Source organism: Ictidomys tridecemlineatus, chromosome 10 (assembly GCF_052094955.1).
Source record: "Ictidomys tridecemlineatus isolate mIctTri1 chromosome 10, mIctTri1.hap1, whole genome shotgun sequence".
NCBI lineage: Eukaryota > Metazoa > Chordata > Mammalia > Rodentia > Sciuridae > Ictidomys > Ictidomys tridecemlineatus.
The window spans coordinates 115104120-115123959 of NC_135486.1; the positions used below are offsets into that span (position 1 = coordinate 115104120).

At 36.4% G+C, this 19840-nt stretch overlaps 1 long non-coding RNA gene across 1 annotated transcript; it reads left to right on the forward strand.

Annotated features, from left to right (window-relative positions):
• Window positions 1-772: 772 nt before the first annotated feature.
• On the forward strand, window positions 773-2926 carry LOC144367060 (uncharacterized). Its single transcript, XR_013426267.1, has 2 exons — window positions 773-863; window positions 2355-2926. It is a non-coding gene; the product is annotated as an uncharacterized LOC144367060 (long non-coding RNA).
• The last annotated feature ends 16914 nt before the right edge of the window (window positions 2927-19840 follow it).

Genomic DNA, 19840 nt, shown 5'->3' on the forward strand with positions numbered 1-19840 from the left:
AGCAGAGGATACCTGACAGAAATTTTAAGAAGTCTTATTCTTTTGCTTTGTATTGATTAGCATCAGTAAAGAGAGGTATTTCCCCCAATATGAAATCTGTAAGCAGCCTGAAAAACACCCCAAAGCCAATTTGACTTTACAATTTTTTTCTCTATACTCCAGTATGAAAACATGAATAAATATCATCTAGTAGGAAATTGCTCTTAATAATGAGATCATGATATCTTGAAGTAGAGGGAGAGAGATTACGTTGATGTGTGTATAGGAGAGATTCCATGCAGGTTATATTGGACTTCTGTCTGAATTTCAATCTTAAGAGTAGGGAATCACAATAGCCTGAAAAAGGAAAATGTAGATTTAGTTTCAATTCTCTGAAAGTAAAGGTATTAATTCAGGGTTTTGTGGCAACAGAATCCTCTCTCTAATGACATTTTCTAATAAATTGATGAAGCTTAATTTTCTTGTATTTAGTTGCATGATTTGTACAGAAGTGTATGAAACCTATTATGGGGAGCCATTCTCACATGTGACTGGGCAACTCTCAGTTTGGGTCTGAGGCGCTCTGGCTAAACTGTGTCAGAGCTTTCCCAACCCTCTCCTGGTGCGAGAGCCTGTCCGTGTGGGGGTGTGACTGACCACTGACCCCAGGGGCCAATCACTGACCCTGACCTTGGAGTGCTGCCCCCCTCAACCTTCATTGGATGGAATTCTCCCCTGAATTTCTTGTTCCCCAATAAAAGGCCACTCCCTGGCGTGCTCTCTCTCTCTTTCCTGCTAGCCCTGAGAAATCCCTGCTGCCCTATCGGGTGGTTCGAGGTGTAAGTTCAGAGGGAGAGCCGTCTCGGACCTGGTCATAGAAAAAGGTAACTGAATCTGTGTGTTTATTTGATCTCACTAGTTAACTTTTATGCCAAGAACCTCTTTAATGAAACCGGTGCGCTGGTCACATGGTGGAAACCTATACTGCCTTCAACATTCTCCTCTAAAGAAGTAGCATCAAGTTTTTATTGCAACTGTTTGGAACTCATCAAGGGTTCCTATTTTATGTCGCATATTTTCTGCTGTGTCAACAGGACTGTACCTGAACTTTGGAAGGTACACTTCCATGTAGCTAAATGGAATTCCAGGGATATTGAACCATTTATACTTGCCATGCTTTTCTTCTCTGCCACTATGGGGCCACCTGTACAGAACTAGATGTTCCATGATTAAAGCAGCTGGCAGAAATCTCTTCTTCACCTTTTCTTCTTTTCCTAGTCTCTCATCTTTGAGTAATGCTGGGGTAGGGCAGGGGTTTTAGGATCCAGAATATCCAGGAATGGGGCTGTTCAACATGACACTTCTGAGTTGCTGACTATTCAGCCCAAGGGGGCACTAGCCTTTGTGGATTTTATTACAAAGAGAGTTAATGTATGGTATCCTCTGCTCTAAATACTCATTGTGGAGCCAATAAACAAATTGCTTGGTGATTGACCACTTTGGTGAATATGAGCATGTCTGGCTTTGTGCTGCCATTTGGAGGAACACACACTCAGAGGAATGGTCTGGAGATGATTTTTCAGTCATTCATTCCTCAAAGTAGCACTTAAAGGATGTAAGGGAAATCAGCCTTCCTTACAGCTCAAGTCAACCTGATTGTCTGACAACAGACTTGGGTGTCACTCAAAAGATCTCACATTTGTGTTGGACCAATGGAAGCCTCATTTTTTAAAATGTGAAATTTTTCATTCAATAAAAATAAGAATACTATGACTGCTTCCAAGTGCCCATGTGAAGTCAGATTTAAAGTAGTGCTGGATGCTGAACCACAGAGAGAAGAAAAAGCATAAAAGTTTGTGAACAAATTGCAAGGAAAAAAATGTCACCATATTCTCTCAGTGGACTCTCTGTAATTGAGTGGACTTGGTTACCCAAAATCTCATCATCAAAATAATGTCAAAACATCGGTCCCTCCCCACACACACACACTTTTTTTTACCTAGACTAGGAATCTATACATTAAAGAAGGGTCAACATACCAAAGAGGCATAGCAAATAAAATGCCCTGGCAGAACACCAGCCTGGACATCTCAGGAGCTCTCACTCATGGGAATGTTTATAAAGTATGAACCCAAGAATTTGGGCCATGAAGACTAAACTTCTTTTAGCTAATTATTGTGCTTTGGGGGTCAGGTGGGGGGTGTTCTCTAACTGGAGTTGGAAAGGAGAGATGTGCTGATGGAGTATTCATTATTATGTGTCACCTACATGTTATCTCCCTCATTGCCTGGTCCAGTTTCTCAGTCAGAGACTCGCTAGTCCCTTATCTCTAGAAGGACAGTCATGGTGATCTGAGTTTCTCTTTCACATTATAGATACAGAACATCTTCACAGGGGCTATTTAAGAAGATGAGAATTCCTGGTCCAACACCTCTGCCTCTCTTTGGAACTTTTTGCACTACTGCAAGGTGATTGTTGTATCTAGGGTAATGATGTCGATCTCATTCCACCATCTTTCCTGCCCTCCCACACCCTGCCCACCCTGCCTATCCTTTGCCCAAAGTTCCTCCATTGTTGAGCTCCCTCTTTTTTTTCTGAGTGCAAATGCCAGTTTAATGCCATTAGTAAAAATGCTCTTTTTCAGGAGGAAATTTTCAGTTTTTTTTCTTTCTGAAATAGTGTGCAGGCCCCAACCTGAGTATGTCCAGGTTTTCCCTGGGGCTCTGTTGTCAACTCTTCAAAAGCCTCAGTGGAACTACTCAGATCTCTGGTATATCCACATTTGATGCTCATGGTCTTCTTCAGACTTTGAACATGTCGTAAAGAGGAGGTTTAATTTGTCTGGTGCACAATGGAAGATTATATTGCACTTAGTATTGGAGAACAAAAAAAAAAATCTGTGAAAGAGTACATGTAAATTACATTAAAGCATTCCTGTTCTTACCAAGACCTCATGAGTAGCTTTTTTTAAAAAAATCCTCATTGATATCTTTGAAACTTCAATTTATTAAGCACCCCAGGTGTTCATGGTTTGATAATTTGTATATATTTACTTTCTTTTATTTATTTATTTCAATTAGGTATATATGGCCAAAATTGTATTTTGGTTCATTGTATACAATTGTAGCATAACTTTTCATTTCTTTGACTGTACAAAATGTAGCATCACACCCTATGTGCAGTCTTACATGTATCTAGGGTAATTATGTCAATCTCATTCCACCATCTTTCCTGCCCTCCCACACCCTGCCAACCCTGCCTATCCTTTGCCCAATCAAAGTTTCTCCATTTTTCCTATGCCTCCCCACTCCCTGTCTTGGATCAGCATCCACTAATCAGAGAGAACATTCAACCTTTGTATTTGGGGCATTGGCTTACTCCACTTAGCATGATATTCTCTAACTCCATCTAATTGCCTGAAAATGCCATGATTTTATTCTTTTAATGCTAAGTAATATTCCATTTGTATATATACCACAGTTTCTTTATCCATTCATCTATTGAAAGGCATCTAGGTTGCTTCCAAAATTTAGCTATTGTGAATTGAATTGCTATGAACATTGATGTGGCTGCGTTACTATAGTATGTTGATTTTAAGTCCTTTGGGTAGAGGTCGAGGAGTGCGATATCTGAGTCCAATGGTGGTTCCATTCCAGATTTTCTAAGGAATCTCCATACTGCTTTCTTGATTGGTTGTACCAGTTTGTACTCCCACCAGCAATGTATGATGTGCATTTTCCCCTATATCCTTGTCAACATTTATTGTTGTCTGTATTCTTGATAACTGCCATATTGACTGTCATAAGATGAAATCTTAGAGTACTTTTGATTTGCATTTCTCTCATTACTAGAGATGTTAAACATTTTTTCATATATTTGTTGATCTACTATATATATCGTCTTCTGAGAAGTGTCTGTTCAGCTCCTTAGCCCATTTATTGATTGGGTTGTTTGTTTGTTTCTTTGTTTGTTGATGTTAAGTGTTTTGAGTTTTTTATATATCCTAGAGATTAGTGCTCTATCTGATGTGTGTGTGGCAAAAAATTTCCTCACAAAATATAGGCTGTCTGTTCACCTCATTGATTCTTTTGCTGAGAAGAAGCTTTTTACTTTGAGACCATCCCATTTATTAATCCTTGATTTTATTTCTTGTGCTTTAGGAGTCTTTTAAGGAAGTTGGGGTTTAATCCAACATGATGAAGATTTGGACCTACTTTTTCCTCTATTCGGTGCAGGGTCTCTGGACTAATTCCTAGGTTCTTGATCCACTTTGAGTCGAGTTTTGTGCATGGTTGGAGATAGAGATTTAATTTCATTTTGTTGCATGTGGATTTCCAGTTCTCCAAGCACCATTTGTTGAAGAGGCTATCTTTCCTCCAAAGTATGGTTTGGTGCCTTTTTCTAGTATGAGATAACTGTATTTACATGGGTTTGTCTCTGTGTCTTCTATTTTGTACCATTAGTCCACAAGATGAGTTTTGTTTTTCAATAAAGGCAGAATCACTTATATAAAATCAGCAGAAATTGGATTATTTTTAAAATTATTAAAATATAAGTTCACAGAGTTGAATGTAACATGTTCCATAAGGAATGTGAATTTTAACCAAGCCTTTGTGGTTAACCCAGTTAGGTATTTGACTCAGGGGCTGACTCCTGAAGAGAACTTCATGAGATCTATTTTACAAGATCACAAGAAAAGCTGCTCTATGCTCAGATTTCCTCTCCCAAAAATCTGAGGCTTTTTTAAAATCAGATTCTAATTCTATAATTCTGAGACCTAACATCCACCTGAGAATTCTATACTTCTGTTTCCTCTGTAAGAGCAATCATTTCCTTTTCATATTTTCCCAGTCAACTACTTACTAGATAGTAGCTAAGATCCACATTATTGGGGACTCCCTTTTCAGCATGAAAATATCATCTGTGAAACTTAGCAACAAGAAGATTTGTTTTTAAGTGTCATAGCAAAAAACTTAGAGCAAGTATTTAATTTGCTGACTCCTGTTTGTATTGGTGGCATTTCCCCTTCTTTTCTACACTGAGCTAGAAAACTTGAAGGTGATTCCATTTTGTCATTCATCACTCATTTGTTCTCACTTGACAACATATTTGAGGACCATTGTTATGTTTTAAAGCTCATGTATGAGACAATTCAAGAAAATTCAGAAATGAAGTGATTAGCTTATGAGAGCTTTAACGTGATCAGTGCATTAACTGTTATAACTGTTAGCAGGCAGGGTGTGGTTGGAGAAGGTGGGTCACTGGGTCCTGCTTTTGGAGCTTATATTTTGTCCTTGGTGAGTGGGGTTCTCACTCTGCTTCCTGGTGCTGTGCCCTGAGCTGCTTTCTTCCATCACAGTTTTCTGCCATGTTGTTCTGCCATACTGTAGACCAGAACAAAAGAATAAACCATCTTCAAAATGAGACCTCTGAAACAGTGAGCCAAATAAATTTTACCTTCTCTACATTGTTCTTTTCAGGTCTTTTGGTCATAGCAGTGAAAAGATGAACTAAAACAATCACATAAACTTTATAAAATTAAATTCACTGTTGCCTTTAACTTCCTAATTTTACCAGTATTCTAGGAGATTCATAGATAAAGGAAAAATATATGGGAAAAAAGTGAAGTGTCATTGTGAATATCCCTGGGAAACTCACTCACTTTCTCTCAGTTTTAGTTTTCTCACATTCATGTGGAGGAAAGAATTCAAAGGTTGGCAGGATTTCAGAAACAAAAAACTCACACAATAATGCTACAGAAACCCAGAGTTGCTTCATATTCATACTAAAAGACAACTAGCCAAACAGTGGCAAACACCTGCAGTCCCAACTACTCTGAAGGCTGAGGCAAGAGAATAACAAATTCAAGGACAGCCTGAGCGACCTAGAAAATATGGCAAGGATATATATATATATATATATATATATATATATATATATTCCTTCAATATGTACAATACTTCAAGAAAATTCAAGATACACTATAAACTCCCTTTTCAAATATACCCCTCTATTTTCTCTCCTTTGCCTTCAGATGTCTTAGAATAGGAGCTTCTCTCCAGCTGTCAGCATTGGACAATAAATGATGCCAAGGGATTGGAACCTACTAAAATCAGAACTCAATATTGTCAAAATAACAATATAATTTCTTTTTTTTCCTTTTCCCAGGATTTTTGGAAATATAAACCCAATGTCATGAAAATATGGGAAAATGTGGGAGTGAGTATTCTGGAAATTTTCCTTAGGTAGACTTGTTGGCATAAGGCACCCCACTGCATGAGGACAATGCCAGTCCAGACGTACTACTGGCGACTAATTATCATAAAGCTTTTGGAGGCTCCTACTTCTGCCAAGGGTCCCATGTGTCACCTTGTGTCAGGACTCAAAGCCAAGAACACCACACTCCTGACTTTTCTCAGTCTTTGAAGACCCAGAAACTCCTGGTCGCACCTTTTATCCAGTGCCCAGTCAATCCTCCCTTTTCCAATTTTCCTTCCTTACAAAACATTTAATAATGCATAGGAGGCATTACTTCAAACCCTTCTAATATATGCACCATGCATGGCTTTATCTCCTTTTAGGATAGTCATTTTGATTAAAAGTCAAACACCTTTATGTAAGTTTGGGGTTTATCATGTGCATTTGAAAGAAAAGATGAGAGACAGAGATAAACAGATTGGGAAATGATTTGTCCTCTGTTTTATTTTAACTTTATCTACAAGTGAAATGTCTTGGGATGGTGGTTAATTTGTTTTTAATTGTCAGGTGTTTTCAGCAGAAGTGTATACTGGGATTTCGTTGCCAACATCATTCTATTGACTATGAAGAATGGATGTCCAGTACATTTAAACTACTGTGTTCCCCATGGGCTTATGTACTTCAGGATCTGGTAGAGTGAATTCTGCTAATTTTAGCAGCTGTTTCCTTAATGCTGTTTGGTGAAAGCAGGTCCAGAGGTATAATAGTAGTTCTTGTATGCTATCAGCAAGTGGGAGAAAGCTTTGCCTCTTCTTACCTCTTCATCTTCTCTCATCAAGTCCTCAAGAACTGCAGGGCGGGCCACAGCATCCTGCCTAACTGGCATGGATCATAAAGGGCATATGGTTGAAGGGAAAGAGCACATTGTACAATTAGGCATATGGGTTATGGAACATCAGTCTGGATTCCTAGGCGTCACTCTAACTGCAGAATCTGGATTATTAGGTTTAATCAACTCTTCTTTCCCATTACAGGTTGTGTGATGATCCACAGTCTATGTTGGTTATTGCAGATCCAGAGATGATTAAAACAGTGATGGTTTGATTTCACAGACCAGCTGTAAGCTGTCTTAAAATGATTATACCTTCACAGAGAATTGCTCCACAAAATATACAGGGAGGTTTCATATATCATTTCTCCTGCATTTCAACAGTTATGTTTTACATAGCACATTGCTTATCTATGAATATAGTCTATTCCTATTACTATAGTAACCAGAAATTGACATTGATACAATTCACAGAACGTATTTAGATTTCACCATTTTTTATGTGCCTCATGCAAGTGTGCCTATGTATGTCTGCAAATTTGCTACTGTGGATACATTCATGTAACTATCATCTTAGAACAGACAAAGTGTTCCCCAAGGATCTGTCTTACTAGTCTTTTAGAGTCCTTATGTGTATCTTGTCTTTTCCTCTTAACAGGGTCTTCATAAAAGCAAATATGGTTTTATTTGGAGGAGGCTAATATATTAATATTTCTTTGTGGTTTTGGCATAATATCTAAAAATTCTTCTGACTTCTGTTTTTTTGTTTCTCTTCTAAAAGTTGTAGACTTTTAGGCTTTGCATTTAAATCTATGATCTATGTTATGTTCATTGATAAACAAGATGAGGTTCAGTTTTGTTGTCTCATTTTGTTGACCTGAGATTGTCCAATTGTTCCAGCACCAACTTTAGAAAGACTGTCCTTGCAGCACTTCCAAACTCATTCTCTGAAGCCAATATCACCCTGATCCTAAAACCAGGCAAAGATACCAATATTTCTAATGAACATAAATGCAAAAATTCTCAATAAAATTCTGGCAAATCGAATACAAAAACATATCAAAAAGATCATACACCATGATCAAGTGGGATTCATCCCAGAGATGAAAGGTTCATTCAACATATGGAAATCAATAAATATAATCAACACATCAATAGACTCAAGGATTAAAATCATATAATCATCTCAATAGGTGCAGAAAAAGCATTTGACAAAATACAGCACCGTTTCATGTTAAAACACTAGAAAAACTAGGGATAACAGGAACATATCTCAACATCTTAAAAGCTATCTATGCTAAGCCTCAAGCTAACATCATCCTAAATAGAGAAAAACTAAATGCATTCCCTCTTAAAACTGGAACAAGACACGGATGTCTTCTTTCACCACTTCTATTCAACATAGTTCTTGAAATACTGGCCAGAGAAATTAGACAGACAAAAGAAATTAAATGGATATGTATAGAAAAGGAAGAACTTAATTAGCACTATATGCTGATGATATATACCTAGAAGACCAAAAAAGCTCCACCAGAAAGCTTCTAGAACTAGTAAATGAATTCAGCAGAGTAGCAGGATATAAAATCAACACCCATAAATCAGAGGCATTTCTATATATCAGTGACAAATCCTCTGAGAAAGAAAACTACCCATTTACAATAACTTCAAAAAAATAAGATACTTGGGAATCAACTTAATGAAAGAGGTAAAAGATCTATACAATAAAAACTACAGAACCCTGGGCTGGGGATGTGGCTCAAGCGGTAGCGCGCTCGCTTGGCATGCGTGCGGCCCAGGTTCGATCCTCAGCACCACATACCAACAAAGATGTTGTGTCTGCCAAGAACTAAAAAATAAATATTAAAAATTCTCTCTCTCTCTCTCTCTCTCTCTCTCTCTCTCTCTCTCTCTCTCTCTCTCTCTCTCCTTCCTCTCTCACTCTCTCTTTAAAAAAAAAAACTACAGAACCCTAAAGAAAGAAATCAAAGAAGACCTTGGAAGATAGAAATATCTACCTTGCTCTTGGATAGGCAGAATTAATATTATCAAAATGACCATACCACCAAAAGTGCTATACATATTTAATGCAATTCCACTCAAAATCACAATGGCATTCTTCATAGAAATAGAAAAAGTAATCATGAAATCAGAATAGCTAAAGCAATCCTTAGCAGGAAGAGTGAAGCAGGTGGCATCACTATTCCAGACCTTAAACTATACTACAGAGCGATAGTAACAAAAACAGCATGGTATTGGCACCAAAACAAACTGGTAGACTAATGGTACAGAATAGACAACACAGAGACTAACCCACAAAATTACAATTATCTTACATTAGACAAAGGTTCCAAAAACATGCATTTGGAGAAAAGATAATCTCTTCAACAGATGGAGCTGGGAAAACTGGAAATCCATATGCAACAAAATGAAATTAAACCCTTTGAGCTATTTCATCTGTCTAATTGCTCTGGCAAATGCTTCAAGAACTATGTTAAATAGAAGTGGTGAAAGAAGGCATCCCTGTCTTGTTCCAGTTTTTAGAGGGAATGCTTCCAATTTTTCTCCATTTAGAATCCTGTTGGCCTAGGGCTTAGCATAGATAGCTTTTACAACATTGAGATATGTTCCTGTTATCCCTAGTGTTTCTAGTATTTTGAACATGAAGCAGTGCTGTATTTTGTCAAATGCTTTTTCTTCATCTGTTGAGATGATCATATGGTTCTTATCTTTAAGTCTATTGATGTGATAAAATATATTTATTGATTTCTGTATGTTGAACCAACCTTGCATCCCTGGGATAAACCCTACTTGATCATGGTACAGTATCTTTTTATATGTTTTTGTATTCAATTTGCCAGAATTTCATTGAGAATTTTTGCATCTATATTCATTAGAGATATTGGTCTGAAGTGGGTTTTTTATGTGTCTTTGCCTGGTTTTGTAATCAGAGTGATATTGGCCTCATAGAATGAGTTTGGAAGTGCTCTTTTTCTATTTCCTAAATTTTAGAGTATTGGCATTAGTTCTTCTATAAAGATCTTGTAGAACTTGAATGTGTATCCATCCATTCTTCGGCTTTTCTTGGTTTGTAGACTTTTGATAATATCTGCTATTTTATCACTTCAAATTGATCACTTTAAATTCTGTATATCATCCTGATTTAATTTGGGCAAATTATATGACTCTAGAAATTTATTGGTGCCTTTGATATTTTTTATTTTATTAGAGTACATATTTTCAAAATAATTTCTAATTATCATCTGTATTTCTGTAGTGTCTGTTTGATATTTCCTTTTCATCACGTATGTTAGTTATTTGAGTTTTCTCTCCCCTTCTCTTCATTAGCATGGCTAAGGGTCTGTCAATTTTATTTGTTTTTTCAAAGAACCAACTTTTTGTTCTGTCAATTTTTTCAATTGTTTATTTTGTTTCAATTTCACTTATTTCAGCTCTGATTTTAATTATATCCTGTCTTCTGCTGCTTTTGGTGTTGATTTGTGCTTCTTTTTCTAGGCCTTTGAGATGTTGTATTAAGTCACTTATTTGTTGACTTTTTCTTCTCTTAAGGAATGAACTCCATGCAATGAACTTTCCTCTTAGAACTGCTTTCATAGTGTCCCAGAGATTTTTATGTTATGTCTGTTTCTCACTCACCTCTAAAAACTTTCTAATCTCCTCCAGATATCTTCTGTAACACATTGTTCATTTAATAGCATATTGTTTAGTTTCCAGGTGTTGGAGTGGATTTTATTTCTTATTTTATCATTGATTTCTAATTTCATTCCATTATAATCTGATAGAATGCAGGGTAGTATCTCCACTTTTTATGTTTTCTAAGAGTTGCTTTGTGGCATATTATATGGTCTATTTTAGAGAAGGATCCATGTGCTGTTGAGAAGAAAGTATATTCTCTTGTTAAAGATTAAAATGTTCTATATATGTCAGTTAAGTCCAAGTTATTGATTGTATTATTAAGTTCTAGAGTTTCTTTGTTCAGCTTTTTGTTTGGAAGATTTATCTAGTGATGAAAGAGGTGTGTTAAAGTCACCCAAAATTATTATGTTGTGGCCTATTTGACTCTTGAACTTGAGAAGAATTTGTTTAATTATATATATATGATTGTTATGTCTTTTGGTGTATGGTTCCCTTGAGCAGTATGTAATGTCCATCTTTATCCCTTTTGATTAACTTTGGCTTGAAGTCTACTTTATTTGATATGAGGATAGAAACCTCTGCTTGCTCCCACAGTCCATGTGACAGGTATGATTTTTCCCAACTTTTCCCCTTCAGTCTGTGGATGGCTTTTCCAATGAGATGAATCTCTTCAAGGCAGCATATCATTGAGTCTTTTTTAATCCAATCTGCCAGTCTATCTATGTCTTTTGATTAGTGAGTTTAGGCCATTAACATTCAGGGTTATTATTGAGACATAATTTGTATTTATAGCCATTTTTGTTTATTTTTGGTATTTATCTTGACTTGGTTTCTCCTTTGATTAGTTTTTCCTTTAGTATACTAGCTCCCTTTTATTTTCTGATTTTTATTGTTGTTTTTCAATTCCTCTTCATGGAATATTTTGCCAAGGATGTTCTGTAGTAGAGACTTTCGAATTGTAAAATATTTTAACTTCTATTTATCATGGAAGGTTTTATTTTCATCATCAAATCTAAAGCTTAGTTTTGCTGGATATAAGATTCTTAGTTGGCATCCATTTTCTTTCAGAGCTTAATATATGTTGTTCCAGGACCTTCTAACTTTCAGGGTCTGGGTTGAAAACTCTGCACATATTATAATCAGTTTCCACCTATATGTAATCTGATTCCTTTATCTCATGACTTTTAATATTCTCTCCTTATTCTGTATATTAGGCATTTTCATTATAATGTGCCTTGGTGTGGATCTGTTATAATTTTGTACATTTGGAAACTGTAAACCTCTTGAATTTGGTTTTCCAATTCATTCTTCATGTTTGAAAATTTCGTTGAACAGATTGCTCATACCTTTGGGTTGGAACTCCATTCCTTCCTCTATCCCAATAACTCTTAAATTTGGTCTTTTTATGCTATCCCATATTTCTTATATGTTCTGCTCATGGTTTCTTATCATTTTCATTGTGTGGTCTTCATTCTTTTCAAGATTATATATTTTGTCTTCATTGTCTGAGGTCCTGTCTTCCAAGTGGTCTAATCTGTTGGTGATGCTTTCAATTGAACTTTTAATTTGGTTTATTGTTTTTTATTGCAAGATTTCTGTCTGGTTTTTTTTAAAAAAAAAAAAAACCTCTATCTCCTTATTGAAGTATCCTTTGCTTCCTCTATTTGTTGATGTAGCTCTTTTTCAAAATGATCTTTTGCTGCCTGTATTTGCTCTTATATCATCTCTTAGTTCACAGAACACTTTAATTATGTACATCCTGAACTCCTTCTCTGTAGTATCTTCTGTTATTATGGATTCTAATAATGCAGTATCTTGATTTGTTTGAGGCACTTTCTTCCTTTGTCTTTCCATATTGCTTGTGTGTCTTTCCTTCTAGCACTGTGTATCTTGGCGGTACCTATTTTACCCTACAGGCTTATTGTGCCCCTGTAGGAACCCAATACCTCTTCTTTGAAGTGAAGGACAATGTTATCAGATCCCAATATAAACAAATATACACCCTAAAAAAACAAATGTTTGCTAATAAGATGTTTACAGTTTGTTCACAATGTACAAAAATGATGAATTCAATTATTATCTACAATATACTCAATAAGTTTGTAAAAGGATTTACAGATTCTGATGGTAGACAAGGAACCTGGGGTGAGAAATAGGATGATATGGTGAGAAGGTAGGAAGTGAGGATATAGAGTTGTTATACCTTAGGAAGTGTGAAAGAGAAATCTAAAGAGGGAAATTAGTAGAATGAGGAAGGATAGGAAGTACCTTTGGGTAGACAATTAACTGGGAAAACAGTAGAGTACATAAAACAAACACACAGATATATCAAGAAAAGTAAAAAATGTTAAAATAACAGAACCTGGTGGGAAAAAAGAAAAAAGATTTTAAAAATTTAAAAAATAAAGTAGTATTTAAAAAAATGTACAACATAATGTAATATACTATTCAGACATCCCAGACCTCAAAATCTTAATTCATGGAAAGTATTTGGTTTCATGTATGTTGGGGATGTGAGGGTGGGGAGAAAAAAGAAGGAGAGGGAAAGAGAGAGGGAGAGAGAGAGAGAGAGAGAGAGAGAGAGAGAGAGAGAGAGAGAGAGAGAGAGAGAGAAATATTGAAGAAAGACACAGGGCTTGTTTTGGTTATTTATCAGTATCTTTCCTGCTTCCCTTCTCATCCAATAGGTGGGGTCCTCTGTTGTTAGCTGGTATCTCTGCCCTCAGGATGGTGAAAGCAACCAGGGTGTCATTGTGCAGAGTTAGCAGTGGCTGGGGAGAGTGGGGAGTTAGAAACTGAGTACCAGGAAGATGGTGATAAAGGTGACCCAAGATGGAGGCTCCTGCTTTCAGCGGTGAGGTGTCTGTTCTGGTGGAGGGAGTCTGGCAATCGTATTGGATGATGTGTTCAGCAGCAAGCTCTGTGGCTGGCAATGTCAGCTGACTTCAGAGCCTGTGAAGTTCCTGGGTGCTGGCAGGCACTGTGCATAGGGGATTATGTCATTGCTGCAGGGTCCCAAGATGGCAGTGACCAGGGGATTCCCCACATTGGTAGATGGGGGTCCACACAGGGGTGGTAGACTGAATTCTTACTCATGGGAAATCCAGGTGTCCTCCATGGAATCAGCGTCTGTGATTTCTGCTCGAGTGGGTGGCCAAAAGTTCTTTGCAGGTGCTGCTGCCACTGCAATTGATAGTCTCACTCAGGTATCCAGTAGTCCTGCGTGGACTGGTAGTTGGGAGACTTATTCTGATGCTGAGCCCTGGAGCCCTGGAGCCCTGGACAGGCAAGGCGCTTCCTGCATTGGGCAGGAATATTGCTGGCAAAGAAGCCATATTCTCACAACTTGAACCCCAGGTCACTGAGCAGCGCAGAATTCTGTCTCCCTCTGGCCCGCCATCTTTGAACCCCCCCCCAATCATCCACACTTCACTGACTGCTGTAATTTGTTCGTTTATAATCTCTCTCTCTCTCTCTCTCTCTCTCTCTCTCTCTCTCTCCCTCCCTCTCCTCTTTGAGCTCAGAGATGAGGCTCACTCACCCTAGTGTCCCTGACACCCCTGGCACAAGGACAGCTGCCTCATGGCACATGATGGGAGCAAGCACTAGCCACTTGATCAACAGATAATTCTGACAGTGCTGGTCCTACTTCTTGCTGCACATGTAGCAGAAGGAGAATAAAACAGCACAGATTTAAATACTCTGTGTTTTCTCTACTCAGAATCTTTGGGACCTACAGCACAGACATGATCACTAGCACATGCTGGTACACAAAGGAAGGATGCCACACTATCTTCATTCACACTGAGTGGAGGAGGAGCTGGCAGGGGCATGACCACAGGGCCAGCTACAGCCAGAGACAAAGTTAATGTTGATTCCCTCAACAATTCACAAGATTCCTTTGTGATAATAAAAGTAAAGAGCATCAGAGATTTAGATGTCCTTCATCCACTTTTTCTTATAATTAGTATGTGGACTAGCATTTCTTTTTCTCTTTTAAATAACAACTTTGTTAAGATATCATTTACTTACTATATAATTCACCCCCTTAAAATCTAAAATTCCATAATTTTCAGTTTGTTAAATGATACATGCAGCCATCACAATTGTCAAAACTCAGAAAGCTAATTATCTTTTAACTTCAGCTTCCAAAATCCTTTACCCTACACAAACACTACTCTATTTTTCTGTCTCTTTAGCTTTGCATATTTGGGACACATTATAAAAATAGAGTCATATAATATGTAGTCATTTGTGATGTAAATGGCTATCAATTAGCATTTTGTTTTCAAGTGAAATATATATCAGTACCTCAGATTTCAATTTCTTCTGGTGTATACTCAGGAGTGAAATTTCTGGCTTATGCAATAATTCTGTGTGTCACTTAATAAAGAATCACCAAAAATTGTTTCTATAATACTTGTACCATTTTGCTTTCTCACCAAAAATGTATGAGAGTTCCAATTACTTCACATCTTTTTTAAGACTTTATGTTTCCACCTCTAATTTTAGACATTGTGGTGGATTCAAGATCACACCTCATGTGGTTTTGATTGGTATCTTCCTATTGGTTACTAGTACTGAGCAATGTTAGTTACTTTTTTATTTGTTCTTTTTAGGTGTACATGACAGGAGAGTATATTTTGACATATTTATACAAAAATGGAGTACATCTTATTCTAATTAGAATCCCAGTCCTGAGGATGTACATGATGTGGAGATTCACTGTGGTGTATTCATCTGTGTACATAGGAAAGTTAAGACAGATCCACTACTTTAAAGAAATATCTATCCATGGGCTGGGATTGTGGCTCAGTGGTAGAGCACTTGCCTGGCATGTGTGAGGCACTGGGTTCAATTCTCAGCACCACATGTAAACAAATAAATAAAGGTCCATCCATAACTAATAAAAATATTTTTAAAAAAAAAATCTATTCACGTCTTTTGCCCATGTATACCCAAAGTATCTGTCTTTTCATTTTGAGGCTTAAGAATCTTTATATATTCTTCACAGAGATCTTTATTAGATTATGATTTGCAACAAGTTTGTCCTATTCTATAGATGTCTTTTCACTTTCTTGATATTGTCCTTTGAAGCACAAAGTTTTTAGTTTATTGCAATTTATTCCTTTCATGGAAGCTACTATATACCTCAACCATTAAAATGAATGAACTAGATTTCAAAATCTTAAATCTATTAATCTCAAAGCTATAAAAGTTCATAAAAGAAATTGACAGAAGATGCATGCAATATGATGCTATTTATAAAAATGTTAAAAACTCAACATGTCATGGAAACTTACATTTGAAAGATGTGTGATTTATGTGTTTTCCTTTTATTGTTTGTGCTTTAAGTATCAAATCTCAGACTCCATTGAGGCCATATGGACTTACACAGTTGTAATTTTCTGTCAAGAATTGCATAGATTTAACTCTTATACTTAGGTATTTCAACCATTTTGAGTTATATTGAGTTATGTTCTACATACAGGGTCAGGTAAGGACAACACTTTATTGTTTTGCATGTAGCTATTCAGTTGTTCCAGTTTCATTTTTTGAAGAGTGTCTGCCCCATTCAGTGGTAGTGGCATCTTTCTCAAAATTCCACAGGTCATAGACAGGTGGGTTTCTTTATGAACTCCAAATCATATTCCATTTATTTACATGTTACCCATCTGCCAAGACCAATAATTCCATGTTTCACTTAATAAAGAACCACCAAAACTCTTGTCTATAATAGTTCTACCATTTTGCTTTATCACCAAAAATGTATTTTTGCTTTGCATTAAGTTTTGGAATCAAGAAATGTGAATCCTATACTTCATTATTGTTTTTCAAGATCATTTTGGCTATTTGGGGTCCCTTTAAATTCAAATTAAATTTTAAATCAGTTTGTCAATTTCTACAAAGAAGTCAGCTAAGATTCTCTTACAAAGGTCATTCAAACCTGCAAATTGATTTCAAGAGTATTGCCATTTGTTGATATTAAATTTTCTGATCCATGAACCTGGCATGTTTTTTGATAGTCATGTAGATCCTCTTTAATTTATTTCAACAGTGTTTTATAGTTAGTATTGTACCTGTTTTTCACTTTTTTAGTTTTTTAAAATATTTTTATAACAGATGGACAAATATATTTTATTTTTATGTAGTGCTGAAGATCAAACCCAGTACTTCACACGTGCTAGGCTAGCACTCTATGAACTGAGCTACAGCCCCAGCCCTGTTTTGCACTTTTGTCACTTTGATTCCTAAGTATTTGTTCTTTTCAATGATATCATAAATTGAATTATTTTATTCATTTCTTAATTTCCCTTTTGGACTGTTTATCACAGTGTATAAAAACACAGTTTGTTTTGTATACTGATCTTGTATCCTTCAGTTCCCATTCTCAGGCAAAATTGAGAATCACTGATGTCAATAATTTCTTAACATTATGAAGGATTTATACAGTCTAGGGTAATCCTGATTGACCCCCAAGAGTCCTGTTACAGAAAAACTACTTATTTTACATTTCCGTAATAACTCTTTCTGAATCTTATTTCCCCCACTTCTTCTCAACCTTCAAATTCTAGTTCAATATACAAACTCTTTCAAGGAATCCATCCCATCTAATGCAAGACTTATTCACTTCTCCATTTTGTTATTGGTTACTGCAAACTGTTTTCATCATCTAAGTTAATATTTTGTTATTAAAGCATCCCATTTGTAGGCCTATATTTTATCTTTATTTTCTTTTAGTTTTCTAAATGTGGTGCTGAGACATGAATCCAGTGCTCAAACAGGCTATGCAAGCACTCTACCACTGAGCGACAACCACAGCCCCTGGAGGCCTATTTTTTCTGTATCTTAGTACATCATCCCACTTAACCACTTAACCACATGGCCTTATTTATGCCTTTCATAAATGCCCAGTGGTGACTTGTAGGGGACCTCACCCATGGCAAGCAGTCAATAAATATTTAAGGAGTGACTTGTCATTGAATTAAATTTCATGGCTGTCTTTTTTTTTTTTTTGCTCTTTTTAATTTTAAAATTTTATAAATGACATTTCTCTCCCTCTGTGGGTGTGTTTGTGTGTGTGTGTGTGTGTGTGTGTGTGTGTGTGCATGCACACACGTGTTTCTCTGTATGCAGAAAATATTTGCAAACTATTTGAAATTTAAAAATACTAATTTGAAAAATAAAATAAAATAAAAATACTAATTTGTTACATCTATGGAACAATGTGGAATCTCTTCTGTGAAAAATGTAAAGTTGTAATTGAGTCATAAAAAGCAAGGACTTATATGGCTTATTTCTAGGGATTGTTCATTTAATATGCAAATCCTCCCCCATCAGTTAGTTTTCCATATGATAAATGAGAGGAGAGATATGGTTATCATTTTCTTTGAGGATTCAGGGCAGCCATGTAGCTATGCTTCACGTATAGGGAACTTAGATCTGATAGAAAATAAGTCTCTAATACACCTGGGATGGGGTAGGTACTTTCTGCAAGCTCCTAGTCTTTCTCAGCTGGAATTTCTCCATCTTCATGACAATTTTCTTCTCTTCCCTCTCCTGGAACCAGAAGATTACTCTGCTGGAGGTACCCTGACAGTAAAGGAATGCCTTGCTGAGAATAGGACAAAAGTGCTCCTCAAAACTCTGTAGGACTCAAAAGTTCCCCATTTGCACTTCTCTTGGAAGTAAAGACAAAGAGGAGCCTGTGGGGGCGGGGGGAATCATAATATTCCCTGAAGGTCTTTTCCATCTTTAAACTGCATGGGTTCAATCAAGAGGCATGATGGACTCTATTAGAAGGGAAGGACTACTCATATACTTCAAATTATAAAACCTACTCAGGGTTTCCTGTGTAACCCATGCATGAAGAAACCTGAGCAAACATCCATGAAGTTCATTTTATTTAGCTTTACAGAGAGTTTGACTCTGGTTTAAATTTTTTAAATTCATCCATTTTACTTAAAAATTTTTCTTTGTGGTACCAGGGAACTCAGGGCCTCACAGTTGCTAGGCAAGTGTCAACCACTGAGCCTCATCCCCAGCTCTATTGCTAAAAATTTAAATTTTAAAAAAAAAAACACAAGCCAACATGATTTTATTCCAGACATGGTAGTGAATAGATGCTCATGAAATATTTTGCTGAATGGACAGATGTATATATGCTTTCACTATCCAATCTTGACAGAGCTTATAAAATAAATGGAAGGAATCCCAGGCATACAAGGCTAAATGTAGTTTTCATATGTTTGTACAGCTTTATTATCTGAAATGTACCTTTTCTAATTACTTCTGGTTTTGGTGCTTCATTTACTACTTTTAAGTATGCTAGTTTAATGTTTTCAGATTCCTCTGAAATTCAGCAGGGAATCATTGCTTCAGCCAGAAAAACCAATGTTCTAAAGATTGTGTCAAGAGAAAAGCCTGTAAAGTAGAATCTGAATCTCCCTAAAGATTTATGCTTTGTTCTTAAAGAAGGATGAATGTCAGAACAAAAGGCATCTTGATTTGCTCTGTGAAAAAAAATGAATTGAAGATAGATTTATGCTGCTCTTGAGTTACTAGTGATGCTGGGCTTGGTCAGTGTCTCTACACAGTACTCTGTGTTGTGTGATGGAAAGGAGATGACCACCTCATTGCCAAACATGAAGACTCATCCTCTCTGGTTCTCTTGGGACTCTCTCCACCCCTCTCCATATCCTCACCTCTTTATTCCTTCCCCCTATAAATCCATAAACACTGATTCAAGAACTATAAAGTCTATGAGTATAAATTTTGTATCATCTACCCTTTCTTTCAAAACACCCTTTACTTCCCATGATTCTGATATTAAGCAACAAATTCTAATTTTACACTCCATGAATACCCTCTGGTGGCATGATTTACATACGTCTTGTTGATAAATAATAATAAAAAAGGTTCTTACATATTTATCTTAATATTTTAGAGTGTCACTAACCATTATATGTCTTCTTTTAATGGGATTTGTAAAGGTATTTCTCTAATACTCTGAATGACTGTAGACACATATACAATGCTGCTTGAATTCCTGCAAATAAGTTAAAATAGTGAAGTTATACATAAACCACTTTCTTCTTGGAGGGGTCAGAGAACATCAGGTATCTGGATTCTTGAAAATTCTTAGAGATTTACCCAGAATAACATCTACATTTGGGACAA